We start from the raw sequence: 19,059 nt of genomic DNA on the forward strand, positions 1-19,059 counted from the left end.
ATATATGTTATCTGATTTTCAATACTAAGAAACAAAGAAAAAGAATTACTTTCAGGATTTATTCATTGAGTACCCTGAGTTCAATCTGTGTTGTTTATGAATGTTTTCTTCAGCTGTAATCTAGATAAGTGTAATTCTTAATTGCTGCACTTTCAGAATACACCTTTCACAGTGGCCTTTGTCACAGGAATTCAAAGTTTTGCTCCTGTGCAGTGTGCTCACCTTCACCTCACCAAACTTAATAGAAAATTCTTAATTGCTTTCTGTTGGTTGACATACATCACCATTTAAGCTAATTTTGTTTGTCTAAAATACACAATAGGCCCTTCAGTTTGAACACCACCAGTCCAGCGTATCAAATCATTTCACAGCTCCAGACTCCATTGCCCAATGGTATTTCACTATCTAAACACTATATCTTAGACCTGAAAGAGATCTTCAACCAAAACATAAACCAAAACCTGAGCATAATAGCTAGCCTAAAACACCATCATAACAGAGACAAATCATAAAGAGAGAGCCCTCTCTGATCACAGTTTGGCTAGAAACCATGATCCAAAGATAGGTTAGTGGTTACCCTGGCCGTATTCCCTTGGGAGTCATAGGGAACAACCTGGGTGTTAACACCTTCCATCATTTCTTAGCTATATGAGAGATCAAGAAAAATCTACTTCAACTCCTAAATGAATATAAAATATTGAAAATAAAACCAAACCAAAGTGTGGAAGAATATTATGAATGGTTTAATACTGTTTACAACGCCATTCCATAAGACATCAAGCCCTCCCTTGTCCTAGCTCTGATTAATTTTCCAAATGGTTTCAATGTATACATGGAATATCAACTTAGCGAGATAGACTTGGAAACTTTGGAAGAAATGCAATAAAATGCAATTAAATTTGAAGCTAACATCCTGGCCAAAAAATCCAAACTGAAGTCTGAACACAGAGTTACCATAAAAGAGGAACCTTCTACTTTTGTTGTTGATCATAAGATTGGTAACTTAGTAAGAGTAGTGAATCAAATGATGCAAAGAGTGAACATTAATGACCAAACTCAAGTAAGAGAAAACCAAAATTCCCCTCAAACTAGAAACAAAAAATTTAGAAGGAATGTTCCCCAAATTAAGCAAAGAGAACAAAAGGGTCGAGATTTGTAGGTTCGGCCTCCATTTCAGGGAAATTACATAGATGATGATGGGAATATTATGGATGATTTGGAGGATAATCAAATAAATTTGCTGTGGATAAATAACGATGAAACAATTTTCCTCACTCAATAGGAGCAAGAACTTTTTCTCATAGCCCAACCTAAATTGGATTATGAAGAGTCAGATGAATAAAAAGAAGGGTTTGAAAATGCCATAATGGACGTCCATAAACAGTACAATATTAGAAGAAAAATGAATCCACACACTCTAAATGCTGAAATCTCAGGAAAACCTGCTAAAATCATCTGAAAATGAACTTAGGAAAACCACAAATAGTCTTCCTAAGAAAACTATGGATAATTCTGGTAAGAAAAGGGTAGAAATCCCTATCAAAAAGGTTGTTGACAGTTTTTATAAAACTACTCAAACAGATGCCCCAACCAACAGTCAACAAAAGGAGCCTATGGAAAAACAAATAATAGAACAATCTGGACTCCCCAATTAAATTAAGATTCAGACATCGTTCAACATTGAGAATGAACTAGAAAAATTGAAAATCCCCATTCCTCTCACAATGTTAATGAGAAAAAATATGTATAGACCCCATGTAATTAAAGCCTTAAACATTGGGGAAAACACTGAATCTGTAAATCTAAATGATGACCAGCTTGAACTCTTATTTGGACCGAAAGTTGAAGGTAAACCACAGGAAGGAGGGGTTCCTCCATTCTATGTTAGCTCGAATATTCATAACAAGATTCTCCATAATGTTATGTTAGATTCAAGTGCATCCCATAATTTAATGCCTAAAGCTGTGATGGAGAAATTAGGAATTGACATTGCTAGACCCTACAAAGACTTATATTCCTTTGATTCCAGCAAAGTTAGGTGCCTAGGTCTTATCAAATACCTATATGCTACTTTAGCCCAAATCCCTGCTAAAAGTCTAGTAATGGACATAGTGGTTGCAAACACTCCCCCTAAGTATGGCATGCTGTTGTCACACCTATGGGGAGAAAAATTACAAGGAACCATACAAATGGACATGACCTTTTCTACCATACCAGTTTTGGGCAGAAAAGATGACTATATAAGGAGACCTTAATGAAATATATGGTGAGTACTCAAGCAGACCTCAAAATTATCCACTTTATTATATTCATTCAGATTTAGATTCATTTATTCTTTACAATGATGGGGATGTTAACAATCAAGTAATCAATGCGAAAATGGAAATTTCTAAATTAGACCCAAACCAACCACAAATAACAAAACTGAAAACTCCTCCTGAACCTCTTTGGAACATGAGTTTTGATGGCTCTTGCAACAAAGATGGTGCTGTCCAGAGCAGGAATTTGGGTGGTTAATATAGGAAATAATCATGTTGAGGGTCATTCATACAAGATTAATTTTAAATTCACTAATAACATATCAGAGTATGAAGCCCTTATTATAGGATTGTAGTTGTTAAAAAAGTTAGGTGAAAAAAGAATCTCTATTCAAGGGGATGTTGAATTAATTATTAAACAAATTAAAGGGGAATATTCAGCGAAACATCCTAGGATGAGGGCATATAGAAATGTTGTTCTTGATGTCCTAGAAATTTTCCTTCAATATGACCCTTTTACTATTCCCAGAAAACAAAACATCATTCCAAAAAATCTAGCTTTTTCAACCACTTCTTGCAAAATCCCTTATCGTAATCAACAATATGTACTGGAGGTAAAACATCGACCAGATGTACCTAATAACAAGAGATATTGGCAAGTGTTTGGAAATGATAAACAAATTGAAAGTTTCCTGCAATCCAAAGATGAATTTCAAGATGACAGTATTGATTTGGAATCTGAAGTAGATTGTCCAATTGTTGAACATTCTGATCCACAAAGGAAACTAGATAATTTAAATGTAAAATTATTGTCAATCTAGAGGATAGAAGTGTTGTCAAAAATTGTTGTATGGAGATGAAATAGAAATTCATGTGCTCCGGAAGAAATTGAAGTTGCCTTCTATAGAACATCTTATGGCTTCAGAAGTAGCACAAGTGGAAAAATAAAAGGAAGCATTGACTAATGAACTCTTACAAAGAAATGATGAGAAGCCAAGCTGAAGGAAATGAATTATGTTTTGCAACAGAAAATTGACTCTCATGTTTATACTATCATAGTAGAAGGAAATTCTGAAGACCTAGCTGAAAAATTAACCAGAGTTATGACTGAGCTACAAATTTTTGAAAATGAAATGAAAAAGGTTCAAAGAGATTATGAGAGTGCCTTGAAAATCATAAAATCCACTAAAAGGGAATTTGCCATGTCCAAGAAAAATACTGAGAAGTACATAAATGATTTTCTGATTTCTTCTCATGAAATTAAGGAGCTAAAGGACAAAGTCAAGGGAAATATGTCCCTTATTCACGCAAGAGAAATTTTGTGGAGTGATATCATTCATACTGTAAGGAATATTTTGGAAACATTATCTATATTTGAAGAGGAGAAAATCATTATTAGAGACCTGGAAAACTTAATTACTACTAACAAGCAAAAATTATAGCAGCGAGCTCAGTTTTCTAAGAAACTGATTGATTTCCTTAACTCAATATCTTCACAGAAGTTAAGAGATTTAGGATTTCAAGACAGGACTCAGTATACCTTAGAGATAAATAAATTTATTTTGAACAGATTATACAGGAAAACAACGGAGACAAAATTAACATAGGATAAATAAGTTGTAATCAGATTCAATCACTACAACAAAACCAACAATTTGCGTGAGATTTGGCGCCAGATTCTAGTGCATTTTTTTTAATTGAGATGAGCAACATGGTGCTAAATCTTGCTCTATTGTACAATTTTTAAAGCCTCCTTTTTTGCTCCTAATTTTGCATCCTTTTTCACGCTAGATTTTGCATCATTTTTTACACCAAACTATGCATCATTTTGTTATGAAACCAGCTCAAGAAAAGATAGAAAAGATAGATCAATGCCTTAGAATTCAGCCTCTTCGAGGGGGCAACCTCCTTTACATTACATAAATGAACAATTCTTTGATGATTCAAATGACAAAACCTCCTTTCTATATATAGGAGTCTAAAGAGTCACAATATAATCCAATCGACCTAACAATAATAATATAAAGCCACAAAAATAACAATAGAGGGATTCTATGGGGCACAGAAATAACAATATGGGGGTAATAGGGGCACAACAATATAAATAAGGGGTATAACTATAATAGTAATGGGGTAATCACTAGTATTATAGGGACCCAACATGCCCCTCTCCTTCAAAAAAGTGTTGTCCTCAACGCTTGAGTAATTATGGATACTTCTGCATAAAATTCTCATCCTCCCATGTGGAATCTTCAGCGGATAAGTTCTTCCACTTGATAAGATACTCTGAAATTGATCGATTTCGTAGCTGTCGAGTTCTTGTTTCTGTGACTGCTTCCGGTTCCAATATAATTTTTCCTTCCTCGTCAAGTTCTGGCAATATTGTTTGAATTGGGAGCTTGTCGCCTATAACCTTCTTTAAACATGAAACATGGAAAACTGGGTGCAATCGAGAAGCTGCAGGAAGCTCCAATTTGTATGCCATAGTACCAATCTTTTGCAACACCTTGTACGGACCATAATACTTTGGTGATAATTTATTATCCTTCTTAGCTTGCTTTAGGGACATTTGCTTATATGGTTGTAGCCGTAGGAATACCCAATCACCTACATCAAAACTTCTTTCACTGCGATGTTGATCTGCCTGTTGTTTCATTCTATTTTGTGCCAACACGAGGTTATCCTTTAAGAGTTGGAGGACTTGTTGTTGATGTTCGATGTGATGTTCCACTGCCTGAACCTTAGAATTTTCTCTTAAATATGATGTGATGGATGGTGGTTGATACCCATAAAGTGCCATAAATGGGGTCATTTTTGTTGCTGTATGGAAGGAAGTGTTATACCACCATTCAGCCAGAGGCAACCATTTGACCCATTGTGTCTGTTTATCAGATACAAAGCAACGAAGATATCCTTCCAAACATTTGTTTACTATCTCAGTTTGCCCATCAGATTGAGGATGATAAGATGAGCTATGAGCTAACTGAGTACCAAGACAAGAAAATAATTTTGTCCAAAAATTTCCAGTGAAAATGGGATCTCTGTCACTTACAATAATCTTTGGGTTTCCATGTAGCTTTTGAACTGTTTCCATAAATGCAGTAGAAACTGTACTGGCTTTAAATGGATGTGATAATGCACAAAAGTGTGCATACTTGGTAAGTCTGTCAACTACCACCATGATGACACTCTTTCCCTCAGACTTGGGTAAACCTGTGATAAAATCCATTGAAACCTCCTCCCAACGTTGGCTTGGAATGGATAAAGGTTGTAATAGACCCGGTGTCTTAATTGTTTCAACTTTATTTTGTTGGCAAACCAAACATTCCGCCACAAACTTTTGAATATTTGATTTAAGGCCATCCCAAAAAAATTCCTTCTTAACCCTGTGGTAAGTTTTTAAAAATCCTGAGTGCCCTCCTAAGGGAGAAGTGTGCAATTCCATAAGAATCTTTTGTTTTAGCTGGGAATTCTTACAGAGGTATAAGCGATCTTTGTACCATAACGAATCATTTTTCCAGCTAAATGTATCAGAAGTACTGGAATCTTGTTGTAGCTTTCGAATAAGTGCCCACACTTCTTCGTCATTCTTCCATTCCTCCCTTGCTTCGTTTATCCAATCTGGTTGGATAATAGAAATGGCACACAACAATGCTTCCACATCCTCATCCTTTCTTGAGAGTGCATCTGCCACCACATTTTGCTTCCCTTTTTTGTAGATGATTTCAAAGTCATAACCCAACATCTTTGTGACCCACTTTTGTTGCTCTTCAGAGGATAATCTTTGTTCTAAAAAGTATTTAAGGCTATCATGATCTGTTTTTACCTTGAAGTGTCTTCCCATTAGGTAGGGTCGCCATTTCTTAAGTGCATGGAGTATTGCCAACATTTCCTTCTCATAAATAGCTTTGCTTAAAAACTTTCCCTTGATTGGACAACTTTCAAAAGCAATGGGTCTTTCATCTTGCATTAGAACAGCACCAATTCCATTTCCTGAAGCATCACATTCCACAATAAAGGTTTTTGTGAAGTCCGGTGTAGCTAAGACCGGTGCTTGGCACATTGCCTCTTTAAGATGTTCAAAGGCCTTTGTTGCTTCCGGAGTCCATGAAAATGAATCTTTCTTCAATAATGTTGTTAGAGGTGCTGCTATTCTCCCATAATTCTTAACAAACTTGCGATAATACCCTGTCAACCCAAGAAATCCTCGCAGATGCTTTATGGATGTGGGGATTTTCCATTCCTTAATGGCTTTAATTTTTCTAGGGTCTACCTTAACTCCTTCATGAGATACAATATGACCCAAATATTCCACCTTTTGGACTCCAAAGAAACATTTGGATCTTTTTCATATAATTGTTTCTCCTCCAATAGTTGTACACCCTGTCAACATGTTCAACATGATCCTTCCAAGACTTGCTGTAGATTAGTAAATCATCAAAAAATACTAACACAAATTTTCTAAGGAATGGTTTGAAAATTGAATTCATCAAACCTTGAAATGTTGAAGGTGCATTGGTAAGGCCAAAAGGCATGACCAAAAATTCATAATGACCCTCATGAGTTCTAAATGCCGTTTTCGAAATGTCTTCAATCTTCATTCTGATTTGATGATATCCCAAACGAAGATCCAACTTGGTGAAGTAAATTGATCCATGCAATTCATCCAGTAATTCATCAATGACAGGAATGGGGAACTTATCTTTAATAGTGAGCTTGTTGAGCTCCCTATAATCCGAACACATGCACCATGATCCATCCTTCTTGTGCACCAATACTACTGGAGCTGAGAAAGAACTTTGACTCGGTTGAATTATACCAGCCTCTAGCATTTCTGCAACCATACGTTCAATTTCACTTTTTTGGACATAGGGATATCTGTATGGCCTGATGTTTGGAGGAACACTTCCTGGAATCAGATGAATAGCATGATCATGATCACGCATAGGTGGGAGACCTTTGGGAGTCTCAAATACCTTGGAATGATTGTCCAAGACTTTTTGGAGATCTGGAGAAATAGATGATTCCAATGTGGAAACATCTAGCGAACATAATTGTGCAATTACACCTCTTTGCTCCTTTTTTAGAAGCTTAGTCATGCCATTAGAGCTGATTATCTTTCCTGGTTTCCCTGCAATACCCCTTAATTCAAATTCCTTTCCTTCCATAGAAAATTTGATGAAAAGTTCTTGAAAATTAAAAGCTATTGTACCCAAGGATTGTAGCCATTGGACTCCTAGTACAACATCGGCACCTCCCATTGGAATGGAAAGCATTGGGCTAGTCAATACATATTCTCCCATGGATAGCTTGATATTATGGCACTTTCTAGAGCAATTTATTGTTCCTCCATTTGCAATCATCACTTGACACTCTGGTGCTGGATATAGGAAGCAATTCAATTCTTTTGCTACCCTACAATGAATAAAATTGTGGGTGCTTCCTGAATCAATCAACACTATTACCTTTTTCTTCTTGATTTGTCCTTCTATCTTGATGGTTTGAGGAGTGGTAATTCCCGCCAATGCATTACAAGATATGGTCGGATTTATTTGTTCTTCATCTAGGCTTTGTTCCTGGAATATATCCTCTTCTTTTGTCCTTTCTTGCTCCTTTTCTTCTTCCTCTTCACAATCTATGTAGAATAATTTCTTCTCAGCACACTTATGACCTTTTGTGTATTTGCTATCACAATTGTAAAAAAGCCCTTTTGCTCTTTTTTCTTCCAATTGTTGTGGTGTCAACCTTGTAGGTTGTGGAAGACTAGGGGCAACAACACTTCCGTCTTTATAGTTGTAAGTGGTATGCTTCCTAGTTGCCATAATTTTGCTTTCCATTTTTCTTGCTAACCTGAATTCCTTCTCTAATGAATCAGGTTCCCAAAGGCGAACATCATGTTGGATATTATCCTTTAAAGACCCTATGAACACATCAATCCTATGCTCCTCTGGAATATCTTTTACCCTTATGTTCAATTTTTGGAACTCCTCAATGTGCTCCATTATTGAACCCTTTTGTTTGAGACTTATCAATTGGCTAAAAAAAGTGTTGCTTTTTGTATCCTCACAATGTGCTATCAATTCTTCCATAAAAATTGCCCAAGTGATAAATTGTTTACGAGAACAAAGCCATTGATACCATACAAACTGATTTGGTTCCAAATATACAGTTGCCATACGTACCTTTTGTGTGTTTTGCACATTATTGAGATCGAAGAATTGCTCCATCTGTAATATCCATGTGGCAGGATCCTTGCCATCAAACTTCCTCATATCGATTTTTGGAATATGGTGATTCTTCGATCCAACATTAGCATCTATGGAATCATGATTAACATTTCTTTTGTTCTCATCATGAGTTTCCTTTACTACCTTTTCACCATTAGTAAGTATTTCTTGTAGAAAATTTGTCAAATCTATCTTCAAATCTGCCATGCCTGTCTCCATATTTGTGTTCAAATCTATCTTCAAATTGTCCATCTTAGCTTCCATGCCATTCATCTTAGCTTCCACGCCATTTATCTTAGCTTCCATGCCATTTATCTTAGCATCTGTTAACTTTTGTGAGTGTGACATTTGTTGCACTTGTTCTTGTAATTTTGATATATCATGTAGCATTTCTTCCTCTTCTTCATGAGTCATGCTAGAGCTTTCAGGTTCCTTACTAGGTGTTTGCATTTTCTTTCCTTGGGGCATCAGTTACCGATAATAATGCTCTACTATGCCCTTTGAATTCCTTCAAAATAAATTTTCAAACCAAGCTTAAGCAAAAATTTAAAAAACTCTACACACCTTTTTTCACTTTGTAGGAGCTCAATATTGCCTCTAATGTATCTCTGTACTTTCCAATAATCTAGTTTTGAATTTGTGACCTATAGTATCTCTCTGTGTCCTCTTTCCAATGCCACCAGTCTGATCCAAATTAGATTCTCCAAGAAAGAGTTATGCACAATCTCCCAAGATGACCTGATTCTAGACCTTTCCAGAAGAGCGAAGTTGTATGAAGTGCCACGTGTACAATTTTCGATATTTGGCTCTGAAAAAGATATACAAGAAACTAAAGTCTATCCTCTTTCTGTAACTTCTGACAAAATTTCAATCTGATTCCCAGAGAGAAAGTTATGAAAATTTTCCCTAGGTCACCTGTTTTGAATGTAATTCAGGAGTCTGCAAAAGGACCAACTTCCTCAGATCATATCTCCGAAAATAGCACGCGAAAAGCTTTAAAATTTGGACCCAAAGTTCAGCGTCATTTCGTTTCAAATGGGATTTTTTTGTGACTTCTGAAACATCACAGAAAAAAAGTTATAGCAAAAATGCCACGATGACCTGTTTGGAGAAGCGAAACCCTAGAATCGAAAGCTCTAATACCAAATGTTATGAAACCAGCTCAAGAAAAGATAGAAAAGATAGAACAACGCCTTAGAATTCAGCCTCTTCGAGGGGTAACCTCCTTTACATTACATAAATGAACAATTCTTTGATGATTCAAATAACAAAACCTCCTTTCTATATATAGGAGTCTAAAGAGTCACAATATAATCCAGCCTACCTAACAATAATAATATAAAGCCACAAAAATAACAATAGAGGGATTCTATGGGGCACAAAAATAACAATATGGGGGTAATAGGGGCACAACAATATAAATAAGGGGTATAACTATAATAGTAATGGGGTAATCACTAGTATTATAGGGACCCAACACATTTTTTGTGTCAAATTTTGAACCAAGATTGCATCTTATTTTATGACAGGTTTTGCTTCTAGTTTTGTGTCATTTTTTGCATCTATTTTTCATCACCTTTTGCTTCCTATTTTGTGTCATTCTTTGCTTCCATTTTTGTGCCATCATTTGCATCAAGTTTACGTCGTATTTTTCATCCACTTTAACATATTTTTCTGCATCCATTTTGTGTCAATTTTTGCATATAGTCTTATGCCAGGTTTTGCATCTAGTCTTACACTAGTTTTTGCTTCTAATTTTGTACCTATTTTTGCACCAGCTTTGGTGCCTATCTTTGCACCATGTGTTGAATTTGCTTTAGCACCAAATTTTGCATCCATTTTTGCGCCCATTTTTGCATCTTTTTTTGGACCATTTTTTATGTCCACTTTATGTTTGATTTGTCTCCATTTTTCCCATCCCATTTTGCACCATATTTTGCGTCATTTGTTGCATCCAATTTTGCATCATTTCTAACGCCATTTCTTGCATCCAATGGTACATCATTTTGAGCATCCAAATTTTCATATTATGTTGAGTCATGTGTTGTGTCCATCTTTGCATCTTATTTTGTGTCTAATGGTACATTCAATTTAGAGCCATTTTTTACGTCTACTTTTGTATTTGTTTTTGCACCAAGTTTTGCATCATTTTTTTCATCCAATTTTGAGCTATTTTTATGCCCATTTTTGCACCATTTTTTGTGTCTACTTATGTGTCCAATGTTGCACCATTATTTACACCCACTTTTTCATCCAATTTTGCATTTTTTTGGTGTCCAGTTTTACATCGTTTTCACCATCCAAATTTGCATCTTTTTATGCCTCATTTTTTGTCCACATTTGCATATAATTTTGTGTCTAAGTTTGAGCCTAAATTTGCATCTGATTATGCATCATTTTTTACATCCAATATGGCATCCTTGGTTTCACCTTTTTTCAACCCCATTTTGCATCTTGTTTTATGTCTTTTCTTACATCTTTTTTTTCTTTCTTTTTTTGCGCCCAAATTTGCATCCCAAATTTACACCATTATTTGCATCATCGTTTGGCATCTTAATTTGTAACATTTTTTTCTTCTTTTTACCACTCAAATTTCCATCTTATTTTACATCTAGTTGTCTGTCTTTTTTGCATCTAATTTGGTGTCCATTTATGTGTCCTTGTTTTTTCCCAATTTGATATCCTTTTGTATGCCATGTTTTGTTCCCTTCTTTGTGTCAACTATTGCACAAATTTTCACTTCTAGTTTAAAACACTTTGTATGTCATTTTTTGCATTTTTTATTAATTCCTAGTTTAACATCCAATTTTACTTTCAATTTTGCATCCATGGTTACATCCGCATTTGACTTCTTATGTAGAGTACATTTTTCTTTACATATATGACCCACTTTATAGATTTATTTTACTAATCTCAATTGCATAGTGAAATATATCATAGTTTTTAAATATCATTAAAGAAGATATCACAATTCAAAATCATTTGTAAAGAAATTTAAGGGAAATTGACAGCATCCATCCAAAAAAATAACAATGTCATCATATACAATGATTCATTGACAATTTTCAACACATATGTATAAAATAGCAACATAATACTAATAAGATCAATATTATTTTTAATCAAAACAACTAAAATTCAAATATGATTAACAGATCAAAATATTTCATGAATATCATTATTCTACGATAAATTAACAACATACATGCAAAGATGGTAATATCACCATACATTATAATTCTCTATCAAAATAATGATGATACTTTCCAATATATAAATCAAATAAAAATATAATAATGATAATATCATCATCATCTTTAATCAAATCAAACTCATCATATGATTACCAAATCAAAATGTTTCATTGATATAGGGTAAATTCACAACACCCATCTAAACATAACAATGTCATTCTATACAATAATTTCTTCATCAAAAACAATGCATGTGCATGCCTACCTACCACCACCAAGATCATCCTCATGATCATCTTGACCATCCTCATTAGTCTCATCCACATCATCACCAACACCACAACTATCATCATCATCTCCTCCTTCACCACCATCATCCTCATCCTCATCATCTCGTGATATATGTTGAGCATAGTTTGGATCATCATCATGATCATCGTCTTGGCAATCATTACCTATAGCATTCTGGTAAAAAAAATCAATATTACATGTTAGTATTAATTACATAACACAACACATGTTTTTTTTATACAATGCTAACCATGAAATGAGGTAAGATATAATACCTAATAGTACTAAAAAATAAAATGAAAATACGGTTCAAAAGTATATTGGAAATCCAACTAAGATTACATACCATAGAGTCCATCCAAACAACAAATTCAACCCATCTCTTTTGTTGCAACACCTCCTTTTCCAAATGATTTGGAGGTCTTCCATATTTTAGTTCATGTCAATCAGTAAATAGGGAGAAATTAGATAACAATAATTTTCTTCGAGTACAAATTTTATTAAAAAAATATCACATGTTTAATATACTTACAAAGGTTGTTATCAGTGCTTTTAAACCTTCCTAGCCACTACGATGAGTGACTTTTGTCTTGGTTAACCTCACCTTGGATGCCTTGTCCTTAAACATTAAACAATTCAATTTATTTTCACACAAATACACGTCTAAGATACTTATAAGTATTAATAAATTCTAAATAACGTTTAATGAAAAATCCAATATCTGAATGCTTTCATTGCCGACCTTTCTTTGTCCATCCAACTTCTCATATGATTTTACAAGTTCTTTCCATACTTTAAAAGGTATGTCAAATGATCTTTGTTTCTGTCTTTGATCTTAAGGAATTTTTTTAATTTTTCTTGTTTGGTTGCAACGAAACCTCTTACAGTTGAGCGACATTTTCAATTTTATATTCTTAACCGACCAACCAGTACCAAATTCATTGTCTATGTCCTATACCACCATCTTTTTTAGGTGAAGTGGAATCTTGGAGAATATGAGGTGAAGATGATCTCTAAATCATTGAAGGCATGAGTCCTTTAGCCTATTTAAGAATTGTTTTCCTGCATCTCTCCTTCTTATCTCCCCTGAAACAGGGTCATACTCTATCTTGGTACCTAAACTACCAATAGATGATGCATACACTGAGGATGAACAAGAATTTGCAGTCCCGGGAGTTGCCATCACACAAGATGTCTCAACAAAATGTTCTTCATTATTGGTGTTTGATGTTAATGACATTTTTTCGATTTGTTTCTTCATCCAAGAGAGGATGGATATTGATTTTAATAAAAGAACTAGAGAAGTTTTTCCTTCGTGTTGGGACCATGAGAGAAATTTATTACCCCATGAGACCTATGAGACTTTACTGGTGGAGGGTAAGAGTACAATTAGTTCTACTAATGAGAGAATAGTAGTGCTTAATGGAGAAATGATTGTGAGCTATTTACATAGAGATTTATAGCTATTATGGTTAATGAGAACCCTTTTTGTTGACAAGCCAACATACAACAGAATTACAAACTTCAGAATGGCGCATACTAGGTTTGTCAAAATTATGAGTTCAGACACAACTATTTGGAGAAAATGCAAGGAATGGATGTCACCAACAACAACAAGTGTAGAAGTTGAACCTTCAATTGCACCAGAGTCCTAGATTACTCAGTGAACTGATGCCACCTATCGTCCAACAATTTTTTTTCAATATTTATGAAATGATGTATTTATGTTTTCCTCTTTTAAGAATGTAATGTTCGAAACAACAATTAATGCCAAAGTAGTTTATGAGTTTAACATTTTTTGTAGTTGATAGTTTCATAACCGTCCCTTTTAGAAATTTTGTATAAAAGTCAATTTAGAAGGGGAAGTGAGCGTTCTAAGTTTTGGACCTCAGAAGCAGAAACTACTTGTATTTTCAATTTTCATGTGGATTTGAATAAAGATTTCAAAGTGATTCCAGACACTTGTTGAGTATGATATTTGTTTCCTATTATCTTTTATATTATGTTTTTCTTCTATAGAAGAGAGTAATCAAGTTGTTGGTCTTTAATTTTACAGTTCTGTAAAATCTAACTCCTATGAGTTAAAGTTAAAAGAACCTTAATTATGTGCTCCTCTTTTCTATATTTCATTCCATGTAACTAAATATTTCTTCTACAATTGAAGAAAAAATATTGTGCATTACGCAACATGTTCTTAAATACTTTCCATTATCCTTTCTCATTATACTACTATTAAAATTGTATTCAACATCAAAAGGCCACTTTAAAACATTGTTTTTCCCATTGAATACTAAGAAGAATTATCTTTATAATTATAATTTCTAGGGTTTTAAAACAATGGGACAACAAACTTACTGCATCACATTTCTCAACAAATTCTTGGGAACTGACCTCTCCTCAGCCAGAGGTTGTATTCCAAGGTAAAACACGCACCATGGGCTACCTTTGCTCTAAATGATGAGTTAGTGAGTCTACAAGGGACTTGTATTGGTCGTCCACCAACAACATCATTGATTATAGCACAATGGTCGAGCTATTGTATAATGTTATTGCACATGATATCCATCGTTTAGTCATCAAACTTGACTCACAACTCATAGTACTACAACTTGTTAGTGTCTATTTGCCTTCTAGAAAGACATTTCAATTTCATACAATATGAACACATTTCTAGAAATATAAACACATTGACAAATGCCCTATCTAATCATGTCTTAGATAGACATTTGCAACGAATGTAATTAATTTTCAATTCATATCAAATCATATTGAAAATAGAATAAAAACTTAAAATACCTGATATATATATATATATATATATATATATATATATATATATATATATATATATATATATATATATATATAAAGTTTGATTTTATAGAAACTTGTGAGCGAGACACATATGGCATGCATCGGCCATATAAAAAAACTACATGTAAATATCTAATTTAGACAAATAAAATGTGCTCATGATATAATGGCATTACAGGAGCCATCTTGCACAGTAGTCGACCAATATGACTAGGCGCTCCTATGGTGTATCGTTGAAGTTGCAACTAATTCTGGTCGACTGCGGTTTCATTAATCCTGTGTGTCAACCTTCCATGTGGTGCTCTACCTCTGATAGGACCTCTGCTACATCAGGATCCTGTAGTATATCCTGTCCTACCACAACAACCCATTCTGGTTCTACTGCCTCCTTATGTTGTCGTTCCCCCACATGATGGAGATATGAAGCAATAATAGGTCAAACTAGTCCCACATTTGCATGAAACATCAATAGTTTCGTCTTAGAAACATAACGAAACACAAAAAATTATAAAATTTTCAAAACTTAAAGGGTCGAAATTTCTTACCTAAAGCACCCCATTCCTCACCCTCACGAAGCACGAGCTCATATTCATCACAAAAAACCATGCTTGCATAAGGATAATCATTGATCATAATAAACTCTCTGTGTAGCCATCCGAAGAAGGCTAGTGAGAAGCTGATCCCCGATGGCCCTACATGTTGAGACATGTGATCTATCCACCTCCTCATATGTGGCACCTTTAGATTGATAGGCTCAAGTGTGATCTGTTGAGGCTGAAGAAATGGAACCTGTTCTAATACAAAGGAAGCTAATATCGCATCGTATCCAAAGTTCTTTTGTTTTCCCTCTTTTTCTTTATATAATTGTTCTTCCATATTTTCTAGGACTCCCTCGCTCTAGTTGAAGAGTGTTGGATCCAGATACTGTAATCCATATTGCATGTATGATCTGCTTGCCACGTACACTGTTGAGCTACTTCCCAATCTTGTGATAATGAATAAGGTCATTCTCAAAGGTAATTGGGTCATATATTTTATATTGATCTTTCCATCCTTTGTTGGTTAGGCTCTAGGCCTATAATAGGAGGTGACATAATATTTCACTATCTCCTCACCACTTCTTCCACCCAGGAGAGATATGGGGCCACCTCTCATAGGCAGACATGTTAGAAAGTATATATCCTCTACATTTATCTCTAGCAGATGTTCCCCACACCTGAACGCTTGTGCCTGAACATCCCATGAACAAACAAGGTATTTCAACAACTCCATTTGTTGCCTCATACCAGGAAGCCAGAAGAATTCTGGTAATGCACAGTTCTTTAATGCCTGGATGGTAGCAATTTCATTTTCTGCATTTAAATATTATTTGTCATGTTCTCTTTCTCTCCATATGGAAGCCATTTTGTGCTAATGAAACCATGAAACATTAACAAGAGATTCATTGGGATCCTTTTGATGCTAAAAACTTAACAAATTTAGAGGAAAAAATTTTGAACAAATTTTATATTTGCACCCAACACACCCCAGAATAGAAAACCAGAGCATTTCACCCCTTCCTGTAGTGCATGACTACTTAGGTGCAATGCACTTTTCGACCCTCTAGGCTTGCATTGGTACTAGGGAAAATTTTTGAAACCCAGGGCCCTAAATGACTCAGAAATATTGCATGAAATTATAAAATGGAATGCCATAGAGAAACAAAAGGGTTTTATCTCCTACATGGAAGTGATGGTACTTGAAATCATCCATTGGATTGGCTGCAATCTTCTCTAGAATATCGAGGGAAAAAATATTCAGAACTCCACTCTTGAAGGTAGATGTGAAATGGTAAAGATGAACAATCACTTTTTGAGTATATATAGTCATATTTCCATCATTTTATTCATACTTAAATCTTTTACGTATTCGTGATTCATTTTTACTATGAAATGAGTATCTTTAATACTTTCTGTATTGTTCTGAGTAGGTCAACAACTCTTAATGGTTTTATTTGTGCTTTAAAAAAGTTAATTTGACCGAAGAGTACACTTTTATCTCTTTTTCAAAAATTTTAAACTTATGAAAAAGGAACCCCTTGGAGTCATCTTTTAGCTATTTTTAGACTCCCAAAGTATGAAGATATTGTCAAGCACTTGTCTTTTGGAACTCGTAAAAGTAAATGAAAAGAAGTCTACTTAGTACAAGATTAACCCTTTTCTAGACTAAGATAGACTAACTATGAAAAATGAATACCTTAATCGAACATGGCAAGATGTTCTCTTGGGACTACCTACAAAAAGGGACATCTGGAGTTTTCTTTTTTTCCTCTTTTTCAAACTCTCTAAACATGAAAAAGATGTCGAGTTTTACCTTCGTTGAACTTGTTAAAACATCAAACAACGATGGAATTGTCAAACATGACAAGATCGAACCACTACTTCTCAGGGTTCGTTAAATATACTTGAAGCGATTCATCTTAAGGATGCACTTACAAATCAAGCATATGTTAACCTCCTCAAGCTTGTTAAAAAATAAAGAGGTACTAACCAGTATGGTTGGGGAAATTGGGAAAATAGGGTACTCCATTTATTAATGGTAGTGAATCTCTCTTGAACATGCCAATATTCCACATCATCTGTGTGGTTCTTGGGTTGGGTAATCTACTTGTCTTTTGGTTCGTCATACCTTCACAGAGCCTCCATTTTGGTTTTGGGTCAATGTTGGCAACTCCATTCAATTTCGTCAGTGTGTTCAAGAGAAGTCATTCAATTTATATCGGTTACAATACTCTTAATCCTTCATTCCATGTTTGTCTTTCCTAAACTCGTTTCATATTAGCATCATTTTGTCTCAATAATCATACATGTTTCGTGTCGTTGATGGAGGATACATCAAGGCCCTCGTACGGCGGGTCAGTTCCTGTCAACATTAGCACATTATTTAGGAATTTGACTTAGAAACACCCATCAGTACCTTGGTGCTTGCATACACCAATGGCAAGAATCCTCGTTATAAGAAATAGGTTTACAGAATTAGCTTTCGAGCGAAATATTCTATGGTGCTCGAAATCAACTCATTTATTCACACGATACAGATTGTACTTGATTACATTGAGAGACATTAACATCATTGTTTGTTTCTCTCAAATCCTTTAATTCATTACATCATTGGTCGGTAATCAAATGGTTTCTACCATGTTCAACTTCAACTAATTGATTCACATGGTTAAAATCGTACGTTTCTTGGTCGTGTGAATGATATAGAAGATCCCATATCTAGTTTCCACCATCCAAGCTGCAATTTTAGGATTATAAAATATCACTATGTATGATGGCTATGATCATACTCACAATAATCTTGTCATGGGTCCATGATCAGTCATCAGTGGCCATGTATTTTGATGATTGTACATGTAATGCTAGCTTATATGCTAAGTCTAGGCATGCCTCCCTCAACAAAAATATTTCATTATGTAAATGTATTGTAACAGAAGACGATCACGCTAATTTTTCTTGATCCCAACTTATCACAACGTAAATAACTTCGATCATCATTCATCATCTCTAACTTTTCACTTTAAGGGGCACTCTGTTATAGGCTACTTTTTCTCATCTGACCAATCAACCTCCTAATGGGATCGTTGACTTCATATCCCCCCTTGACATCATCATTGAAAAAATCCATATGCATGAATCACTCATTTCCTAGAGTTTATGCCCTAAACTACATCATCTAAGCCAGTTTTAGGACCAATGCACCCCGGTCTCCTTCTAGATAGAGTTCACCTGCAAGTTGCTCCATTGTGGCCTGCATTGATCACCTACAGGTTTCTCCCCTTTGCACCTATGTTAGTTCTAGAAATTTAGGAAAAAGGGACAGAATATCAAATCCTCCATTTCCAGAAGCTTCCGGGATTTTTTATAACCATCTACCTCAGATAAAACTTTTGAATCCTTTCCTATCCTACCTTAGAGTTTCCATCCCTTAGACTTAGATCTCATCCTCACATTAAGACTAGATCTCAAGCCTAAGATTGGTAAAAAGATAAGAACTCCCAACTTACCTCACTCCTCTATATATTTACAAACTTCCATATGAAAGAGGTTGGCTTTTGGAGAGTGATTCTACCCTTATGTTGTTGTTGTGAGAGTTTTCATTTCATGCATTTAGAGTGATTGGAGGTGCAATTTGTAACAAAGGAAGGAAAAGTAAAAAACATGGAGGATCTCTTCTACAAGATTAACACCTATTAATGGTTGTGTTGAAGGTTTGAAGTTGACTGCCTCAACATCG

General features: G+C 34.9%; 1 long non-coding RNA gene across 1 annotated transcript; it reads right to left on the minus strand.

Annotated features, from left to right (window-relative positions):
- Nucleotides 1–11,865: 11,865 nt before the first annotated feature.
- LOC149195763 (uncharacterized) lies at nucleotides 11,866–12,614 on the minus strand. Its single transcript, XR_016255176.1, has 3 exons — nucleotides 12,502–12,614; nucleotides 12,317–12,408; nucleotides 11,866–12,144 (listed from the first exon to the last, which is right to left on the minus strand). It is a non-coding gene; the product is annotated as an uncharacterized LOC149195763 (long non-coding RNA).
- Nucleotides 12,615–19,059: the final 6,445 nt, after the last annotated feature.

Source organism: Pinus tabuliformis, chromosome 2_2, assembly GCF_031772625.1.
Source record: "Pinus tabuliformis cultivar Carrire ecotype Pingquan chromosome 2_2, CPIR1, whole genome shotgun sequence".
NCBI lineage: Eukaryota > Viridiplantae > Streptophyta > Pinopsida > Pinales > Pinaceae > Pinus > Pinus tabuliformis.